General features: G+C 43.3%; 1 protein-coding gene across 1 annotated transcript in view; it reads left to right on the top strand.

Annotated features, from left to right (window-relative positions):
- The first annotated feature begins 6,796 nt into the window (after nt 1-6,796).
- The window catches only part of LOC108441979 (ubiquitin-conjugating enzyme E2 E2-like), a 95,004-nt gene continuing 81,314 nt past the window's right edge, over nt 6,797-20,486 (top strand). The window contains exon 1 of the mRNA XM_037541599.1: nt 6,797-6,953. The gene's annotated coding sequence lies outside the window, so the exon portion shown is untranslated. The remainder of the gene's footprint in view (nt 6,954-20,486) is intronic.

The raw sequence follows: 20,486 nt of genomic DNA, 5'->3' as shown, positions 1-20,486 counted from the left end.
CCTGCGCTCACAGGAACCGGCCACGAGTGGGCGACACTCACAAAAACACCGGTCAGGCACAACATTACGACCATTGTCCATTTTATCAGTTCCACTGACCACATAGCTGCACTCTGTAGTTCTACGGTCACAGACTGTAGTCCATCTGTTTCTCTGATACTCTGTCACCCTGTTCTTCAGTGGTCAGGACCCCCATGGACCCTCACAGAGCAGGTAATGTTTGGGTGGTGGATCATTCACAGCACTGACGTGGTGGTGGCCTGTTACTATGTGTGTCGGTGTCCGCTCACTGTCCACTCTATGAGACGCTCCTACCTTGTCGGTCCACCTTGTAGATGTGAAATCAGAGACGACAGCTCATCTGCTGCTGCACAGTTTGTGCTGGTCGTCCTCTGGTCCTTCATCAGTGGTCACAGGACGCTGTAGGCTGGATGTTGTTGGTTCTCAGTCCAGCAGCCACACTGAGGTGTTTAAAAACTCCAGCAGCACCGCTGTGTCTGATCCACTCAGACCAGCACAACATACCACCACCACCACCACGTAAGTGTTACCGCAGTGCTGAGAATGACCCAACCCCCAAATAGTACCTGCTCTGTGAGGGTCCATGGGGGTCCTGACCACTGAAGAAGAGGGTAACAGAGTATCAGAGAAACAGATGGACTACAGTCTGTAACTGTAGAACTACAGAGTGCAGCTATACAGTAAGTGGAGCTGATAAACTGGACAATGTGTGCTGGTGTTCTGGATGTTAAATAAAATGTCTATATTTGTGTTGTAGTGTATGGGGACCTCTCTACCATCAACCATTTCACACCAAACCGCACAGAATCGCTCTGTTTACGTCTCAAACACTGAATTATGTAGAGGTTTTGACTCATTGTGGGATTCCCCTTTGGAATTTGTTCTATATGTCGTGATTCAGTCACTTTTTTCGCCACATCATTTACACTTCAACTCAGATGACACGCTGATTGATAGTAGCCGAGTTGTGGGCAGCGGCACAGCGACACACACTGAGCTGGGCCGGAATAAATGTGATGTAATGTAAAGTGAATGCAGATGTGATTTAGGGTTACACTTTGTGAGGGCTCTTCCTCACAGGGCTTAAACATGTGTAAAACAGGTGGACATAAATCAGGAGCAGGAACGTGGTGTTTGTCACCGGCACTCCGGCTCAGCACTGACCCTGAACACCCCTTTGTGGTCAGTAAATTAACATAGATCTGTCACAGTGGCCACAGCCTTGAGTCTAATAGGTGTCTGTAGCTGTTCAGAGTGATCAGCTCTGTCCTGTGCAAATGTTTGCACACTTCTGCACACTTTAATGCGTCGCGGGGGGGGGGGGGGGGGGGGGTGCTGGAGCCTAACCCAGCGGTCATTGGGTGGAAGGCAGGATACACCCTGGACAGGTCGCCAGTCCATCGCAGGGCAGACAGACAGACAGACAGACAGACAGACACATTCATTCACACACTCACACGCAGGGCCAATGTAGCACGTCCAATTGGCCTGACTGCACATCTTTGGACAGTGGGAGGAAACCGGAGAACCCGGAGGAAACCCACGCAGACACGGGGAGAACATGCAAACTCCACACAGAGAGGACCCTGGTTGCCCGGCTGGGGAATCGAACCCAGGCCCTCCTCGCTGTGAGGCGACAGCGCTACCCATTGCGCCACCGTGTAGAAAAATAGAATAATAAAAAATATATATAAATATAAGAAGTGACAATCTGGCACATACAGATTAAGGTCTGTGGCGAATATAAACAGTAGTGCAGTTAGAATGAGCTGTATGTGTACGCTAAACAGAACAATTTCTAAATAAACAGAAATTGTGCACTAAAATTTGCAAATGCCATATTGAAGTGTGTTTACAGTAGACGTTAACTCACTCAAACTTTTGCATATAACTAAAAAAATCTTTATTTTTTGCATTCAAAATCTTTCAAGATTTCAGATTGGAAAGATAAAGAGCTCAGAAAGTGATCAGGCGTGAAAGATACTTTACTGATCATTAAATATTGATACTTTAGCAAATCGTTACATATTGTGTAATATACGAGCATGCACTGCTCATTAAACATTTAGGGACAGTAAATGATCATGTTTTCTGTGTTGATCTGCAATAACTTACCATATAGCAGCCTAAGCCGTAGAGACTCAGGTTTCTTTACAGTGGTGGTGATGGGAACCAGGGGTCACTATGCACTACAATACAAATATAGACATTTTATTTACCATCCAGAACCACCAGTGAAGCTACACAAGTCTTCTGAGGTTTATATGGAGTGTTGATGATGGGAAAATCGTCATAAATCTTAAAAATCCTTTGGGGACTAATTTGCCTCAAATCACTCTACATGTTTCCCTCTATCATGAATTTTCATCAAACGTTTCACCAAACAACGTCTCAGATATCAGGCAGTGAGTTCATAACCATTTTATGTAGAGAACAACCTTCTGTGACGGAGCTTTTAGAGGAGGACGTCTGGTTCCTATCACCACCACTGCGAACAGTTCTAATTCTGTAAGTTTCTCTAGAACGGAGGGGTTCACACCAAACCGCTCTGAACGGCTCTGTTTACATCTCAACTATTTAAACTATTTAGTTTAATTATGCAATTATGTAAAATAGGTTGAGTTTCCCTTTAATATTATCTTCTGCGTTGGACAGACAGCAGAGGGGGCTCCTGAGCAAGTCCTAAATTAGTGGCCATTCAGTCGATGCCTTCTTAACCTCTTTCTGCAGGCCCTTAAGTGGCCATTCAGCTGGCGTCCTGTTTCAAATCCAGATGTGGTGCAGTATCCGGACGCCTGTTGGAGCTCTGAACTTTGGAGGTGTGTCTGCAGATTTCCTTCAGAAGCTGAAAGTGAGTCTCCGGAAGAGAATGGAAGCTGTAACAAAGGGAAAGAGTGACACTCGCTGTGCATCATACACACGTAACCCTTGTGTGGTGCTGATGTGTTTGTTACTCAGCGGTCTGGTGGACCCAACACATTACTGGCCTTTAAATCAATACAGTCATAATAATTTATATAAAAATACCAGATGTTTAAAATGTCACAAGTGTCCAGTGTAGGGTTCTCCTTTAGCAGCTGTAGCCAGTCAGCAGCCTGTCCATGCTGTCCTCCCTCACACACACACACCCACACACACACACACACTAACAGCAGGCCATGTAGGAGAAGAACAGAGTGAAGGACACAGCACTTCCACACTTTTACTCCCCCAGCCCAACACCACATGTGTAATATAGATGTGTGGGGGGTGAACAGAGTTCAAACACTGAAAATGGGTTATTTTATACATTCTCAGAAAACGAGGCCAATAAATCTGGGTTGAAATAATAATAAATCGCTTCATTTTTACCTTTGGTAAACACTGAAAATGAGTCCCACAGACCTGAACACCACACACGGGTTAAAAGGATGGTTCTTCAAAGGTTCTTTAGTGCAGAAAATGGTTTTACGCAGAACCACGAACACTCAGACCCCCCTCTGCATGAGTAAATAGTTCTTTGAATGGTTCTTCAGATTGAAGGAGAATGTGTTTAATATGGTTCTATATAGAACCTTTTAAAAAGGGCTCCTCTAGTGTTAGAGGCTTGACGTCGTAACAACAGAAGAACCCTTTTTGGTGCTATATAGACCCTTTAAAGAATCCTTTAATCACACAAAGTGTTCAAAGACAATGTATTGCCTGGTGTACATTGCGTAGTTATGTATGATATTATGTCTAGTTATGTACTTTACCTCTTTATATTTTGTGAAAATATGTAATAATAAGAATGAATTGATTTGATTTGCCTCAATTTGATGGCCTGACACAATAATACTCCAAATCCTGAGTGCGCAAGACGCAGTGAATGGCGCTTTATTGACCTATTAGAAACTAGTACAGTGGCCAACAATGCATGAGAATCAGGTTGATTGATTAAATGAGTTGGCTAGTAGGAAAAGATCAGCACCACACCGTGAGGTCAGACGAAGGGGCTTCCTCTCTTCAGGCTGTTCTTTGACTCGGGCCCCCATGTGCTTAACGACACGAGTGTCAACGCTGGAGTGACACTTGAAGCAGAGTGGAGTGGACGAGATAATGCTAACGCGATTAGAGGGTGCAGCTTTCATCCTTTCATACCGCAGGATCCATCCACCCTCCCTCACAGGCTTCATTCATCTTTCACTCCACATTCGGAGGCCAAGTCACAGAAGGAAGATCTGGAGATCTGGGCACTGAATAGATAAATACAGTCATATGCAAATGTATATTTAACAAATGACATGTTTTATTTATATTGCAACAGCACATCCTCTATAGGGAGCGCACTGAAATATAGCATTTTATAGGGAAAATCACATATAGGGAAAATCATAAAAGGTGCCATAACTTTTGAGCAGGTCACATTTTTTCATTTCATATTTAAAAGCCAGCAAATAAACAGCAACCGTGTATTACACTATGCAGAAGTGTGCTCTCTGTAGAGGATGTGTTCACCTTTTTACAAAAATACTCAAAATACCACATCATAAATGTAACTTTAATATAGTCAGATATGGCCTGATCACTTTATATCAGCCTAAATTGATTCTCTTAGGCTACTTTTAGGTTGGTTTCCATAGATTAAGCCTAGTCTTGGACTGATTAAAATGCTAAAGGTGATGGACAGATAGACAGATTCAACAACTCAGTACAAGGCATGAATGTGTAGTTAGCATCTACCAGAAGTCAAAATATAATATAATAAATAAAATGTTATTGCAAATGTGCAATAACAAGCATAAATATGACATATCTATGAAATATAACTGTATGAACAGTCTACACACAATTACAAATATATCTATGAATGATAGATATCGCTGTTGTTGGAAGAAAACTTTGTAACTCCACAATGGGAACTTTACAGGAGAAGGAAAGAACCTACTGTACTTTTAATGTAAGTCAATGGAACCAGAATTTTTTCCCAACAATATTCAGCGCTTTCTTTTGGTCCGTTCATCACGTAATTTACACAAAATGCAAAGAACAGCAGGCGTTTTCAAATGATGTCAGAAACTGAAAAATGACAAAAATGGAGATGCAAGGTTTTCTTCTGACAACAGGGATATATATATATATATATATATATATATATATATATATATATATATATACACACTACATTACCAAAAGTATTCAATCACCCATCCAAATCATTGAGTTCAGGTGTTCCAGTCTCTTCCATGGCCACAGGTGTATAAAGCCGAGCCCCTAGGCCTGCAGACTGCTTCTACAGACATTAGTGAAAGAATGGGTCGCTCTCAGGAGCTCAGTGAATTCCAGCGTGGTACCGTGATCGGACGCCACCTGTGCAGCAAGTCCAGTCGTGAAATTTCCTCACTACTAAATATTCCACAGTCCACTGTCAGTGGGATTATAACAAAGTGGAAGCGATTGGGAACGACAGCAGCTCAGCCACGAAGTGGTCGGCTACGTAAAATGACAGAGCGGTCAGCGGATGCTGAGGGGCATAGTGCGCAGAGGTCACCAACTTTCTGCAGAGTCAATCACTACAGACCTCCAAACTTCATGTGGCCTTCAGATCAGCTCAAGAACAGCATAGAGAGCTTCATGGAATGTGTTTCCATGGCCGAGCAGCTGCATCCAAGCCTTACATCACCAAGCGCAATGCAAAGCGTGGAATGCAGTGGTGTAAAGCGCCGCCACTGGACTCTAGAGCAGTGGAGACGTGTTCTCTGGAGTGACCAATCACGCTTCTCCATCTGGAAAAACAATAGACGAGTCTGGGTTTGGCGGTTGCCAGGAGACGGTACTTGTCTGACTGCATTGTGCCGAGTGTAAAGTTTGGTGGAGGGGGGATCATGGTGTGGGGTTGTTTTTCAGGAGTTGGGCTCGGCCCCTTAGTTCCAGTGAAAGGAACTCTATTAAGCTTCAGCACCAAGAGATTTTGGACTGTGTGTTTGTGTGTCTGTACGTGTGTCTGTGCACGCGTGTCTGTGTTTGTGTGTGCGTACGCGTCGCCTCAAATGATTTTAGCACTCAAACTCAGTTTGAAAGTTGTCTGAAATTAAACACGGAGTTAAAACACACAAGTTTAACAAACAAAGTAAGTCACCAGCAAAACCAGCATACGCCGTGTTTCGGATGCTGCTCTCTGGTCAGCAGTAGATTGCGTTTTTGACGCTGGTCTGCCGGTCAACCAGCATGGCCATGCGGGAGTGACCAGCTAAACCAGCACCATAGACCATCTTTTCTGGTCTAATGCTTTCAAGTCTATCATTAAAATTTTATTATTATTATTATTATTATTATTATTATATATGCATTTTACTGCATCAACATAATTGTGATGATCTCAGCCTGAAATGTAAAAGAAAACTTGAGAGTCTTCAGACGAGACACACACTCCGGCAGCAGTTCTGAGGGATTATTTCTGATAGAATTTTATTTATTTGTTTGTTTGTTTGTTTATTTATGTAACCCTACACATTCAGGGTTAGGACACCTAAACCATGTTAAGTACACACACCAAGTTAACACACACACACACACACACGATTATTTACAGTCATTAATTCTAGAAGTGCCATCAGTTCTACAAACTATGTTCAGCTTTGAAGTTTGAAGACAAGACAGTCACACCAATAAAGCTGCTTTAAATGGCAATGAACTGAGTCAGAGTGTGTGTGTGTGTGTGTGTGTGTGTGTGTGTGTGTGTGTGTGTGTGTGTGTGTGTGTGTGTGTGTGTGTGTGTGTAGCGCCGAGAAGAGGCGGTCCGGTTTGTCTCTCTCTCTCTCGCGCGCGCTCCGTGTGTGTCATTAGCGCCGAGAAGAAGGACGAGCGCGCGGACAGAGCCGCCGTGCTGCACTCGCAGGGGGAAAAGACCGACTTCAGCTCGATTTCGAGGACATTTCTCCGGCTTCCCCTGCGCGCCCTGACCGCCGACCCAGGTAACCGCTGTGCGTGGTGCTGTGTGAAGAGCCCGTGAAGTGCAGTGGGGCTGCGAACGCCGTGAAAGCTCCGGAAAAAGGCGACAGCAGCTCAGCTCGGCTCAGCTCGGCTCGGCTCGGCTCGACTCGGTTCTGCTCGGCGCTCCTCGCCGCTGCTCGGCTCAGCGGCGGGAGGGTGGGGTGCTTCATTCGGCTCGCGAGCACACGCTTGGCTTCATGGCCGTTAAAAACAAAAGTCCTTCGCGAACGTTCGGCGTCCCCCTGCCGGGGGGGCCCCTAATGCTGTCAGATAAGCCATATAAACACAGCTCTCGGCCCTTAGACGGCTTTAAATGACCCGGTGCGGCTGTAACCAGACACTCGGGAATTAGCGCGCAGCTCTAGCGCTTGTTTTGGTTATTTTGGGGTTCACTATTAGCATCATTAGCTAGCTGCGACAGAGCCGAGAGAGGGGGGGCACAATTAGACGAGTTAGCTATCGCAACATTACACAAACAGAACAGAAAAGGTGGCACGGAGTTTCTTTTTCTCCTACATAAACAGTGTCTAACACGTTAGCTTGACCAAGCTGAAGCTTTTTGTATTGATCTCCCCGTTCCACCTTAAATGGTGCAGCAGTTACGTTCCGGTGCCGCAGGCCTGACTCGCCTGAACGTAACTGCTGCGCCGTTTAAGGTGGAACGGGAAAATCCATGTAAGCAGCCAACTTTGGCCTCGTGTTCGCTAAAAGGGGAACTCCACCGAACTTTCGAAGAAATCTAGCTAACATGACTTTATGGCTGAGCTGTAAACAGAGCCGTTCAGAGCGGTTTGGTCTTCACAGTGGTGGTGATGGGAACCAGACGTCCGCCTCTAAAAGCTCCCTCTCAAAGTTATTACGGGAAACGGGTTTGAATTCCCTGCCTGGGGTCTGAGAGTTTGGGCTTAAAGTGTATTTCAATCCGCTTATTTGTATCCTGTCGCGGTGGAGGGGTACGTGCAGGGCGTGATGAGGCAAATTAGTCCCCAAAGACAACTCATTTTTTCCAGATCTGTGACTATTTTACCATCATCAGCAGGATCGACATGATGACCCCTGGTTCCCATCACCACCACTGTAAAGAAATCTGAGGCTCTACAGTGAACCATTTCACCCTTCTGAGTGACCCTGTGTCCATCTCAGAGAGTGGATTATTCAGAAATTCTGGTGGAATTCCCCAATAAGGGCTTTTTCTACTGGAGCTGTGCTTTTGGATCCTCTGAGGGATGTGGCTTTGGCGGATGACAGCATGTCATAGTCGTGTGATGTGATGACTGCAATCGATTGTGTCGTCTGTGAAGACGCCTGCCTTCCGTCTCCAGCACAGAAATAGAAAACCCTTCTCAGTAGCCCTCCTGACGTGAGGCGTGGAAGGAAAGGTAATTGCGCTTCACTAGTTGAATGTCCAGAAGTATGTAGACACCAGCCTTCCTTTCTTCTGCCGCCCCCTTTAATGGACTAATAGCCTCTAGTCTTCTGAGAAGGCTTCACACTGTCAGGTGTTGATGGTCAGTTCTGGATCACTCCAACTCGTCCCAGAGGTGCTGGATGGAGCTCCATCGCTCCAGAGGACCTACTGCTTCACAGGCCAATGATATACCCCTCTACCCAAGCTTGGCATTGGGCATTGTGACCCTAGGCCCCTACTTTAGAGCATCCAGTTCTTCTGGTCGGTGCTTTTCTGTGGGGATTATACAGGCTTTTAGTGCATAAGTGTAACGGCAGTCGGCACGCCTTAAAGGTTAATCCTGCTGATTTTTCAATAGCGCTGCATGATTTAATGATTAAGAAGTACACAGAGTCATTCAGAGCGGTTTGGTGTGAAACACTCAGTTCTAGAGAAACTTGCTGAGGAAGAATGGTTCACAGTGGTGGTGATGGGAACCAGACGTCCACCTTGACAAGCTTTCTCACAGGCGGTTACTACGTGAAATGGTGAACGGCGGATACGCTGTCTGATGCCTGGTGGAGGGTGTTGTGAGGCAAAATAGTCCTCCAAGAAAACGTTCTTTTCCGGTTTAGCGCTGGTTTACCATCGTTTTGTGTAAAATTCACAAGAGACGTGCAAGTTCACTGGTCATTTTGTTAAATAAATGGCTGTATTTGTGTTCCTGGCGTCTTGACTCATCACTGTTTTGTAAAGAAAGTCAGTGTGTTTCTTTACAATGAACCATTTCACACTAAAACGCTGTAAAAAGTAGACGAATTGCCGTCAGTCATTTGAATGTATAGGGTCTGTTTCATGGACGTGGGGATCTCTGTTAAAATTCCCATTTAATCTAAGCTCAGGCTTGGGAAACTGGCCCATAATGAATATGCGTATTGGTCCCCTGCTCCCTCACAGCACATTCGGCTGAGACGTGGGGTTCAGTAATGTTTATAGAGGCTGTCGATTACTCATAAACACCACCAGGCGAAGGCTTTGTACACTTATTTTGGGTTGCCTTAAGGACCCAACAGAGCTGTTACAGACGTCCACAGATCATCGCATCGCGATCTGGAAAGTGGAATCGATAGTGTCGTCTGTGGAGACGTCTGTCACGCATGAAACAATCTGTCTATCAAGACGGACGCTGAACTGGACAAAATACAGTCTGAGTCTTCTGAATAGCCCTCTTGAGGCGAGACATGAAGGGAAGTGTCATTACGACACATGGATGGGCTCCCGTAATGTGTATATCAGCTGTGGTAGTTCCCTAAAGTTCTTTCAGTAAACAGCCTTTATATGTCAGCAAAATGTATGACTGAAAGTATCCAGGCCCTTCTTCTTAGAGGATTTGGTTGCTTTGTGGTTTTAAGGTGCACTCGTTTCTGACACTGCTGGTAGTATCGCCATAGAAAAGCATTGAAAAATAGAATGGGGAGCTCTAGAGGTGGGCTGGAGGGGTATAAAGCCCCCAGCTTTGAGCTGTGGAGCGGTGGAACCGCGTTCTCTGGAGTGATGGAGCTCCATCCAGTACCTTTGGGATGAGTTGGAGTGATCCAGAGCTGACCATCCAGACCTCACTAATGCTCAATCAAACCCTCACAGCATCGTTCCAACATCTAATATAAAGCCTTGTCAGAAGAGTAGAGGCTGTTTCTGCAGCAAAGGGGGACCAACTCCCCATTAAAGGGCCCATGTCACACATTTTTCAGCATTTTTGTATTTTATTTTTTACAGGAGGTCAGCGTCTGATGCTTGTTTGGCTTTATGGACCAAATATCTGATGATTCGTTTTTTGCATGAACATTTTCCAACCTTTCTTTATACCTTACTATTAACCCTTTGAGGTCTGGGGCATTTTCTCGATACATATCTTCTTAAATTCTCCTTTTAAGGCAATTGCCTTGTGTCACTGTTGTTGGAACAAAACCTCGTATCTCCAGATTTTGACAGCAGGAGAAGGAAAAAAACCTGCTTTACTTTTAATGTAAGTCAGTGGAACCAGACATTTTTTCCAAGTAATTTTGGGCTGTTTCCTTTGGTCCATTCATCATGAAAAGTACCCACAATGTAAAGAACAGCCATTTTAAATTGTCAAAAACTGAAAAATGAAAAAAAATGGAGATGAGGTTTTGTTCTGACAGCAGTGATATAATGCAGTAGTCATGTGTTTCATATCAAAACGCTCCGTTATCTTCATCACTACTTTCCAAAACCACTGCAGCAGCTTAGGCAGCTGTAAACTCTCTTGACGCCGTTTCACACCAGTCTCCGATGTGGACTGTGGGCTGAATGAAGAACGAAGGGTGTCTGGCGTGACGGTCAGTCCTTGTTGATTTGAGTGTCCATTGGTCAGTTTCACACAGAATGTAGACGGACACACAAATCCACCAGCTCCACAGGGTGAGAGGCACATGACATGTATCTTAGCCCCTCTTCATAGGCTCATAACTCCAGATGTATAGTCTCGTATCATCTCGTGATAAGGCGGAATAGAAAGGGATTTGTGTGCTGGATCATCATAAAGACACACGAACAAATATGAAAACATGGAATTCGTCATGTGTGCCTTTTAGACTGACATATGTAAATGAGCTCATTTAAAAGGCAGCACAGGCTGAAACAGTCCTTGTGATGTCAGTGTGAGTGGATTGGAGCTGGACTGCTATAGGCTGAATATGATAATGAGTTGGGGATGTTTGGATTTTGGGGTGAATGGTACATTGTAAACACTGTTAAAGTTTTAAAATCTACACCAACCTCTTTCATTAAAAAAAAAAAAAAAAAAAGAGAAAAAAGAAAAGTTGCATTTTACATGATATGGGCCCTTTAATACACTTCATTTCAGAGAAGATGCTGGATGTGTGCAAACTTGGTCGTGTGGCGTGTAGCAGCAAAGCCACATCTTTTAGCATGCCACACTAAATGCAGCAGGCCGTGAAGTCAATTAGTGTTTATTTTGTAATAACTGCCCATTTAATGCACTGCTGTAAACGCTGACGGTGTCAGAGGTTCACAAGTACTTGTGAATAAGCCTCATAATGGGTTTAATAGCAAAGCTCTGCCAGCTTTATGATGCTGCTTTGTGCCAAATAGGGTTGAATGCAGCGGACTGATGATTCCGCACCTCTGCTGATGTCCTAACTTGGAGTCTTTAGAGTCTTTAGTTGTAGCTTAGGTTAGACTTCATGCCGCTGAGCTTAAATCCTTGCAAATCTCATTGAAAAACTAAAACTACCAGCAGTCGACACCCTATAGAATGGGGGATGTGGAGATGTGCTCTTCTTAAAGCTGTTTTTAAAAGTTTTTCTACTGCTGCTGATTTAAAAATCTTCCATTAAGATTTAGCTTCTCAGTGAATCAGCAGTGATTAGTCAGTTTCCGAGGTGATGATGCGAATTTTAAATGGTCATACGTTTTTTGGTACAGTGGTCTGTACACTGATCAGTCATAACATTAAAACCTCCTTGTTTCTACGCTCACTGTCCACTTTATCAGCTCCACTTACTGTATAGCTGCACTCTGTAGTTCTACAGTTACAGACTGTAGTCCATCAGTTTCTCTGATACTCTGTTACCCTGTTCTTCAGTGGTCAGGACCCCCATGGACCCTCACAGAGCAGGTGCTATTTGGGTGGTGGGTCATTCTCAGCACTGCAGTAACACTGATGTGGTGGTGGTGTGTTAGTGTGTGTTGTGTTGGTCTGAGTGGATCAGACACAGCAGTGCTGCTGGAGTTTATAAATGCCTCAGTGTTGCTGCTGGACAGCGTCCTGTGACCACTGATGAAGGACTAGAGGATGACCAACACAACTGTGCAGCAGCAGATGAGCTGTCGCCTCTGACTTTACATCTACAAGGTAGACTGACGAGGTAGGAGTGACACAGTGTTTAATAACTCCAGCAGCACTGCTGTGTCTGATCCACTCGTACCAGCACAACACACTAACACAACGTCCACCATTTCAGTGTTACTGCAGTGCTGAGAAAGACCCACCACCTAAATAGTACCTGCTCTGTGAGGGTCCATGGGGGTTCTGACCACTGAAGAACAAGGTAACAGAGTATCAGAGAAACAGATGGACTACAGTCTGTAACTGTAGAGCTACAAAGTGCTCCTATGTGGTCAGTGGAGCCAATAAAATGGACAACGAGTGCCGAAACAAGGAGGTGAACATAATGAAGTGACTGGTCAGTGCATATATTTTTAGTGAGGTCTTTACAAAGGGTTCCTATAAGTATTCTTGTGTTATTGAAATACTCACAATTCTTTTTTTATTATTAATTTTTTCAAAACACTGATTATTCCATTAGTCATCAAAGTCTTCAGTAGATTACTTGATGACTAATGTAAAAGGCAGTGACATTACACGTTAGTCATACTCGTGTTTTACTGCACTGAACCTGCGCTGGACTGAGCTTTTCACTCTATGAGCACTTGTTACGCACCTGATTCATGAGATGGTGATGGAGTCGTAATGAGCAGTGAAGATGAACCCGCCTGCAGCAGGTCAAGCAGTGCTTGGGCCTTAGTCGGGTCTGTAATTGCAGTGCAGTCAATGTGCGAAATACAGAGAGACCCAGGGGTTCCAGGACCCTCTGATTAACCTTTTGGACCCCTGAAAGCCACAACATTGAAACTCTGGATCCTGAAAATGAACTCTTAAGAAAATTTGGCAAAACTGTGAAGTCAGGAAAAGATCATTGTTGTGGTGATTCACTTTAGCTGGCTTCATTCATCCAAACCTCTGTCCTCAGCCTTTGGAGTCAAGTGGCTCATTTTCTACATTTTTCTCGTGTTATTTTGTCCCTTGAGATCCACTTTTGACACTGGTGTGGTTTTATGTTCTAAAAGCAGTCATAATTCCTTTCTGACTGTTTTCATCATCTGTCTGTCTGTCTGTCTGCCTGTGTGCCCTTTCTTCCTGCCCTGTCTGCCTGCCTGTCTGCCTGCCTGTCTGCCTACCTGTCTGCCTGCTTGTCTATTTTCTTGTCTGCCTGTGTGCCTTTCTTCCTGCCCTGCCTGCCTGTCTGCCTGCCTGTCTGTCTGCTTGTCTATTTTCTTGTCTGCCTGTCTGCCTGTGCCCTGTCTGCCTGTCTGTCTGCCTGTCTGTCTGCCTGCTTGTCTATTTTCTTGTCTGCCTCTGTGCCCTTTCTTCCTGCCCTTTCTGTCTGTCTGTCTGTCTGTCTGTCTGTCTGTCTGCTTGTCTTTTTTTTTTTTTTTTTTTTTTTTTTTTTTTTTTTTTTTTTTGCCTGTGTGCCATTTCTTCCTACCCTTTCTGTCTGTCTGCTTGTCTGTCTGCTTGTCTGTCTGCTTGTCTGTCTGCTTGTCCGCCTGCCTGTCTGGCTGCCCTTTCTGTCTGTCTGTCTGCTTGTCCATCTTCTTTTCTGCCTGCCTGTCTACTTGTCTGTCATTCTCCCCGTCTTCCTGCTTGGCTGTCTCTCTGCCTGTCTTGCTTTTCCTCTCATTAGAAAGTGGTTCTCTGGTCAGCTTGAAGCTTTATGGTAGTGATGGGAAATTGAATTTCCCCGGCCTCGACCTTGTCGTCAGGCCTTGATTACAGAGAAGCTTCTTTGTGATCGACTCCCTCCTGGGAGATCACTGAGCTCATTGCTGTGCCCTTTAAAGACCTTTAAAGTCCTTTAAAGACCCGGACATGTAAAGAATAGCTTATTTAACAATTCAAACAATTCAAAAGTTATGTGCTTTACACTTACAGGCAGTACAATTTCAACACCATGACGAAAAACGAGTTTTCAGAAAGTGAAGGAAACGCTGTGGACACACCTCCCTGAGTGCGTTTACATGCGCTGAGTAATCTGGTCATAATCAGATTTCTGCAGTTATCCGATTATTCAAACGGTCATAAACAGCATACACAGATTCCTTAGATTGAAGTGAGGTCTAGAAATCTGATAAAGAGGCTGGGTTTTAGCTCAGTAATCAGATTTCTCAGTGCTGTGAACTCTTACTCTGATTTCTTAGATTGAAGTAAGGTCTAGAAATCTGATAAAGAGGCTGGGTTTTAGCTCAGTAATCAGATTTCTCAGTGCTGTGAACTCTCACTCTGATTTCTTAGATTGAAGTAAGGTCTAGAAATCTGATAAAGAGGCTGGGTTTTAGCTCAGTAATCAGATTTCTCAGTGCTGTGAACTCTCACTCTGATCTCTTAGATTGAAGTAAGGTCTAGAAATCTGATAAAGAGGCTGGGTTTTAGCTCAGTAATCAGATTTCTCAGTGCTGTGAACTCTCACTCTGATCTCTTAGATTGAAGTAAGGTCTAGAAATCTGATAAAGAGGCTGGGTTTTAGCTCAGTAATCAGATTTCTCAGTGCTGTGAACTCTCACTCTGATTTCTTAGATTGAAGTGAGGTCTAGAAATCTGATAAAGAGGCTGGGTTTTAGCTCAGTAATCAGATTTCTCAGTGCTGTGAACTCTCACTCTGATTTCTTAGATTGAAGTAAGGTCTAGAAATCTGATAAAGAGGCTGGGTTTTAGCTCAGTAATCAGATTTCTCAGTGCTGTGAACTCTCACTCTGATTTCTTAGATTGAAGTGAGGTCTAGAAATCTGATAAAGAGGCTGGGTTTTAGCTCAGTAATCAGATTTCTCAGTGCTGTGAACTCTCACTCTGATTTCTTAGATTGAAGTAAGGTCTAGAAATCTGATAAAGAGGCTGGGTTTTAGCTCAGTAATCAGATTTCTCAGTGCTGTGAGCTCTTACTCTGATTTCTTAGATTGAAGTAAGGTCTAGAAATCTGATAAAGGGGCTGGGTTTTAGCTCAGTAATCAGATTTCTCAGTGCTGTGAACTCTCACTCTGATTTCTTAGATTGAAGTAAGGTCTAGAAATCTGATAAAGAGGCTGGGTTTTAGCTCAGTAATCAGATTTCTCAGTGCTGTGAACTCTCACTCTGATTTCTTAGATTGAAGTGAGGTCTAGAAATCTGATAAAGAGGCTGGGTTTTAGCTCAGTAATCAGATTTCTCAGTGCTGTGAACTCTCACTCTGATTTCTTAGATTGAAGTAAGGTCTAGAAATCTGATAAAGAGGCTGGGTTTTAGCTCAGTAATCAGATTTCTCAGTGCTGTGAACTCTCACTCTGATTTCTTAGATTGAAGTAAGGTCTAGAAATCTGATAAAGAGGCTGGGTTTTAGCTCAGTAATCAGATTTCTCAGTGCTGTGAACTCTTACTCTGATTTCTTAGATTGAAGTAAGGTCTAGAAATCTGATAAAGAGGCTGGGTTTTAGCTCAGTAATCAGATTTCTCAGTGCTGTGAACTCTCACTCTGATTTCTTAGATTGAAGTAAGGTCTAGAAATCTGATAAAGAGGCTGGGTTTTAGCTCAGTAATCAGATTTCTCAGTGCTGTGAACTCTCACTCTGATTTCTTAGATTGAAGTAAGGTCTAGAAATCTGATAAAGAGGCTGGGTTTTAGCTCAGTAATCAGATTTCTCAGTGCTGTGAACTCTCACTCTGATTTCTTAGATTGAAGTAAGGTCTAGAAATCTGATAAAGAGGCTGGGTTTTAGCTCAGTAATCAGATTTCTCAGTGCTGTGAACTCTCACTCTGATTTTTTAGATTGAAGTAAGGTCTAGAAATCTGATAAAGAGGCTGGGTTTTAGCTCAGTAATCAGATTTCTCAGTGCTGTGAACTCTCACTCTGATTTCTTAGATTGAAGTGAGGTCTAGAAATCTGATAAAGAGGCTGGGTTTTAGCTCAGTAATCAGATTTCTCAGTGCTGTGAACTCTTACTCTGATTTCTTAGATTGAAGTAAGGTCTAGAAATCTGATAAAGAGGCTGGGTTTTAGCTCAGTAATCAGATTTCTCAGTGCTGTGAACTCTCACTCTGATTTCTTAGATTGAAGTAAGGTCTAGAAATCTGATAAAGAGGCTGGGTTTTAGCTCAGTAATCAGATTTCTCAGTGCTGTGAACTCTCACTCTGATCTCTTAGATTGAAGTAAGGTCTAGAAATCTGATAAAGAGGCTGGGTTTTAGCTCAGTAATCAGATTTCTCAGTGCTTTGAACTCTTACTCTGATTTCTTAGATTGAAGTAAGGTCTAGAAATCTGATAAAGAGGCTGGGTTTTAGCTCAGTAATCAGATTTCTCAGTGCTGTGAACTCTCACTCTGATTTCTTAGATTGAAGTAAGGTCTAGAAATCTGATAAAGAGGCTGGGTTTTAGCTCAGTAATCAGATTTCTCAGTGCTGTGAACTCTCACTCTGATTTCTTAGATTGAAGTAAGGTCTAGAAATCTGATAAAGAGGCTGGGTTTTAGCTCAGTAATCAGATTTCTCAGTGCTGTGAACTCTCACTCTGATTTTTTAGATTGAAGTAAGGTCTAGAAATCTGATAAAGAGGCTGGGTTTTAGCTCAGTAATCAGATTTCTCAGTGCTGTGAACTCTCACTCTGATTTCTTAGATTGAAGTGAGGTCTAGAAATCTGATAAAGAGGCTGGGTTTTAGCTCAGTAATCAGATTTCTCAGTGCTGTGAACTCTTACTCTGATTTCTTAGATTGAAGTAAGGTCTAGAAATCTGATAAAGAGGCTGGGTTTTAGCTCAGTAATCAGATTTCTCAGTGCTGTGAACTCTCACTCTGATTTCTTAGATTGAAGTAAGGTCTAGAAATCTGATAAAGAGGCTGGGTTTTAGCTCAGTAATCAGATTTCTCAGTGCTGTGAACTCTCACTCTGATTTCTTAGATTGAAGTGAGGTCTAGAAATCTGATAAAGGGGCTGGGTTTTAGCTCAGTAATCAGATTTCTCAGTGCTGTGAACTCTCACTCTGATTTCTTAGATTGAAGTAAGGTCTAGAAATCTGATAAAGAGGCTGGGTTTTAGCTCAGTAATCAGATTTCTCAGTGCTGTGAACTCTCACTCTGATTTCTTAGATTGAAGTGAGGTCTAGAAATCTGATAAAGAGGCTGGGTTTTAGCTCAGTAGTCAGATTTCTCAGTGCTGTGAACTCTCACTCTGATCTCTTAGATTGAAGTAAGGTCTAGAAATCTGATAAAGAGGCTGGGTTTTAGCTCAGTAATCAGATTTCTCAGTGCTGTGAACTCTTACTCTGATTTCTTAGATTGAAGTAAGGTCTAGAAATCTGATAAAGAGGCTGGGTTTTAGCTCAGTAATCAGATTTCTCAGTGCTGTGAACTCTTACTCTGATTTCTTAGATTGAAGTCAGGTCTAGAAATCTGATAAAGAGGCTGGGTTTTAGCTCAGTAGTCAGATTTCTCAGTGCTGTGAACTCTCACTCTGATTTCTTTCGGTTTTCTGTCTGCGTGTTTTCAGATGTCTGCACATGTGTAAAAATGGAGCAGGGAAACAATTTGGGAGCGACGCTGAAGCTGCATGCTTGACGAGATGAAGGATTTAAATATTCTTCATCTTCTGGATGAAGTATGTTCATATTTTCAGGGGACACAATATAAAAAACTGAAGTTTGAGTTTTGCATTACGGTTATGTCACGTCTATGAGTTTGTTGGATGCTTGCAAAGCAGAAATCTGATTACTGTCCGACTCATTTAGACCCAACGTTTCCTCATTATCTGATTCCTCAAGTGCATGTAAACTTAAAAATGGTTCTTTAAGGGTTATTCAGTAAGGAAATTGGTTCAATACAGAACCATGAACACTCAAAATGTGTCAGTGATCACTGCATAAAAGATGAAAGAGGCCTTTTATTGGAACATGACTTATGTATTTAGTATCTTTCTATTCAAGTGTGTAATTTGGCAGTAGGGCTGGGCGATATTGAGGAAATATCACGATACTTCAGAACAGTTTTGCGATACACGATATACATCATGATAATTCGTTTTTTGAGATTATAGAAGTTTGAATAGACAGAATAGAACCTGTTGTGCCACAGATGAGATGCTATAATAATAATAATAATAATAATAATAATAATAATATTAAAACACCTAACTACAATAATATTTGGTCAGGACTCATTATGCTCACTTTTGTAATGAAACGTAGTTTGATATCTGCGATACACTCAGAAAAGCATTTTGTGGTATAATTTATCACGGCAATGATAAAATAGTCATATTGCCCATTCCTGAATAAATAGATAAAATGAATGCAACAGCAGCGTTCAGAAATCACTTTATTAAATAAGAAGAGCGGATTAAACAGCCTAAAGAGCCACGTTATTCTTCAGCCCTAAAGGGTTAAATATACAGGGTGTTTCAACAGATTCAAAGATTCGGTTTAAATGAGCATAACGTTTATTATGTAACTGTACAAGGTCTCGGTCTGAACCTCCTCCAGCTGTACAGACGACATCACAGTCATCCCAGACTGGACTGAGCGTGTCAGGCGTCGCTGCTCTCACGGCTCTTTCAGTGGGATTTCGGAGATCCAGTGCTGTGGAATCAACGTGGTCACGGTCAGGTTTGGAATGTGGTTTTGTTTCCAGGAGCTCACAGCGCACAGTATCAGACAGACGGTTACATGTAGAGAATAAAATAAAAATAATAGAAAATAAAATACAACCCCAATTCCAATGAAGTTGGGACGTTGTGTAAAACATAAATAAAAACAGAATACGATGATATGCAAAAATACAGGGAGCATCCCTGAAAGGCTCAGTCGTTCACAAGCAAGGACGGCGCGAGGTTCACCACTTAGTGAACAACGTTGTTGAGAACAACGTTTCTGCAAGGCAGAAAACCAGCACTGAATGCCCGTGACCTTCGATCCCTCAGGCGGCACTGCATTAAAAACCCACATCATTCTGTAACGGATATTCCCACATGGGGTCAGGAACACTTCAGAAAACCACTGTCAGTGAACTCAGTTCGTCGCTCCATCTACAAGTGCAGGTTAAAACTCTGCCATGCAAAGCGAAGCCACATATCAACACCACCCAGAAACGCCGCCGGCTTCTCTGGGCCGAGCTCATCTGCTGCCATCCAAGCAGCGTCTTTTTCAGGGACGTCCTGCTTATTTCAGCAAGACGATGCCAAGCCACATTTTGCACGTGTTACAGCAGCGTGGCTTCATAGTAAAAGAGTGCGGGTACTAGACTGGCCTGCCTGCTGTCCAGACCGTCTCCCATTGAAAATGTGTGGCGCATTATGAAGCGGAGCCCCCGGACTGCTGAGCAACTGAAGCTGTACATCAAGCAGGAATGGGAAAGAATTCCACCTACAAAGCTTCAACAATCAGTGTCCTCAGTTCCCAAACGCTTATTGAGTGTTAAAGGAAAGGTGATGTAACACAAACCTTACAAGGGTGTATAGTGGCAAAGAAAGGGATCAGTGGGGTGATAAAGCGGGTATGTGGGGTAATAAGGCAGGTAAATGCGGTAACAGTCAGAAAAGTGGGGTAATAAGGCAGGTAAATAAGGTAACAGATAAGTGGGGTAATAAGGCAGGAAAATGAGGTAGTAAGGCAGGTAAGTGAGGTGCTAGAAGGAACACCAGTCTGAGATGGTAGTTTAGAGGATGGACTGTATAACACTAGATCATCGTCATGATCTGTTCTTCTCCATTTCACCCCCCCATCTACTATTAATGCTGTGTAAGTGGTCAACCTGTGAGTCTTCTCTCCTTGAGGCCGTGGTCATGAGGCCTCCAGGGCAGTTTTATATGAAGGTGTAATGCTGGAGTTCTTCATATCACTGCAGCTGTTTGGTGCACATGCACATTTGCCTACTGTAGTTCCAGTGGTGTCATTTTCATACGCTTACATTCAGCACTAAACGTGTGCAAACAGTGGCATTTCTATTTGTGTGTTGTGGCCGCAGTGCGCGCTCTCACTGGCGCGGCAGGAAGTGTCTTGTGAGCCTCTGTTAAACTTATGATTGACGCTCAGTTATTAGAACAAGCGTGAAACTTTTTGGGATTGGCCGCTTCCAGCTGAAGGGGAATTGGCAGCGTCATCGTTGCATTCTTTGGTGTTCCAGACAGGCCTATTCAAAACACCCTGCCTGAACTGTTAGAAATATCCCGCTTTGAAGGGGAATTCCAGAGTCTTCTGCATTTCTGCTTAACCAAAAGGGCCCATACAGTCGAAATCCTCGCTTTTTTAAAAATAAGAGTTTGTTTGAAGTCTTAAAACATACCCT

The sequence above is a fragment of the Pygocentrus nattereri genome, chromosome 1 (genome assembly GCF_015220715.1).
Source record: "Pygocentrus nattereri isolate fPygNat1 chromosome 1, fPygNat1.pri, whole genome shotgun sequence".
NCBI lineage: Eukaryota > Metazoa > Chordata > Actinopteri > Characiformes > Serrasalmidae > Pygocentrus > Pygocentrus nattereri.
This window is presented reverse-complemented; position numbering and strand designations above follow the sequence as displayed.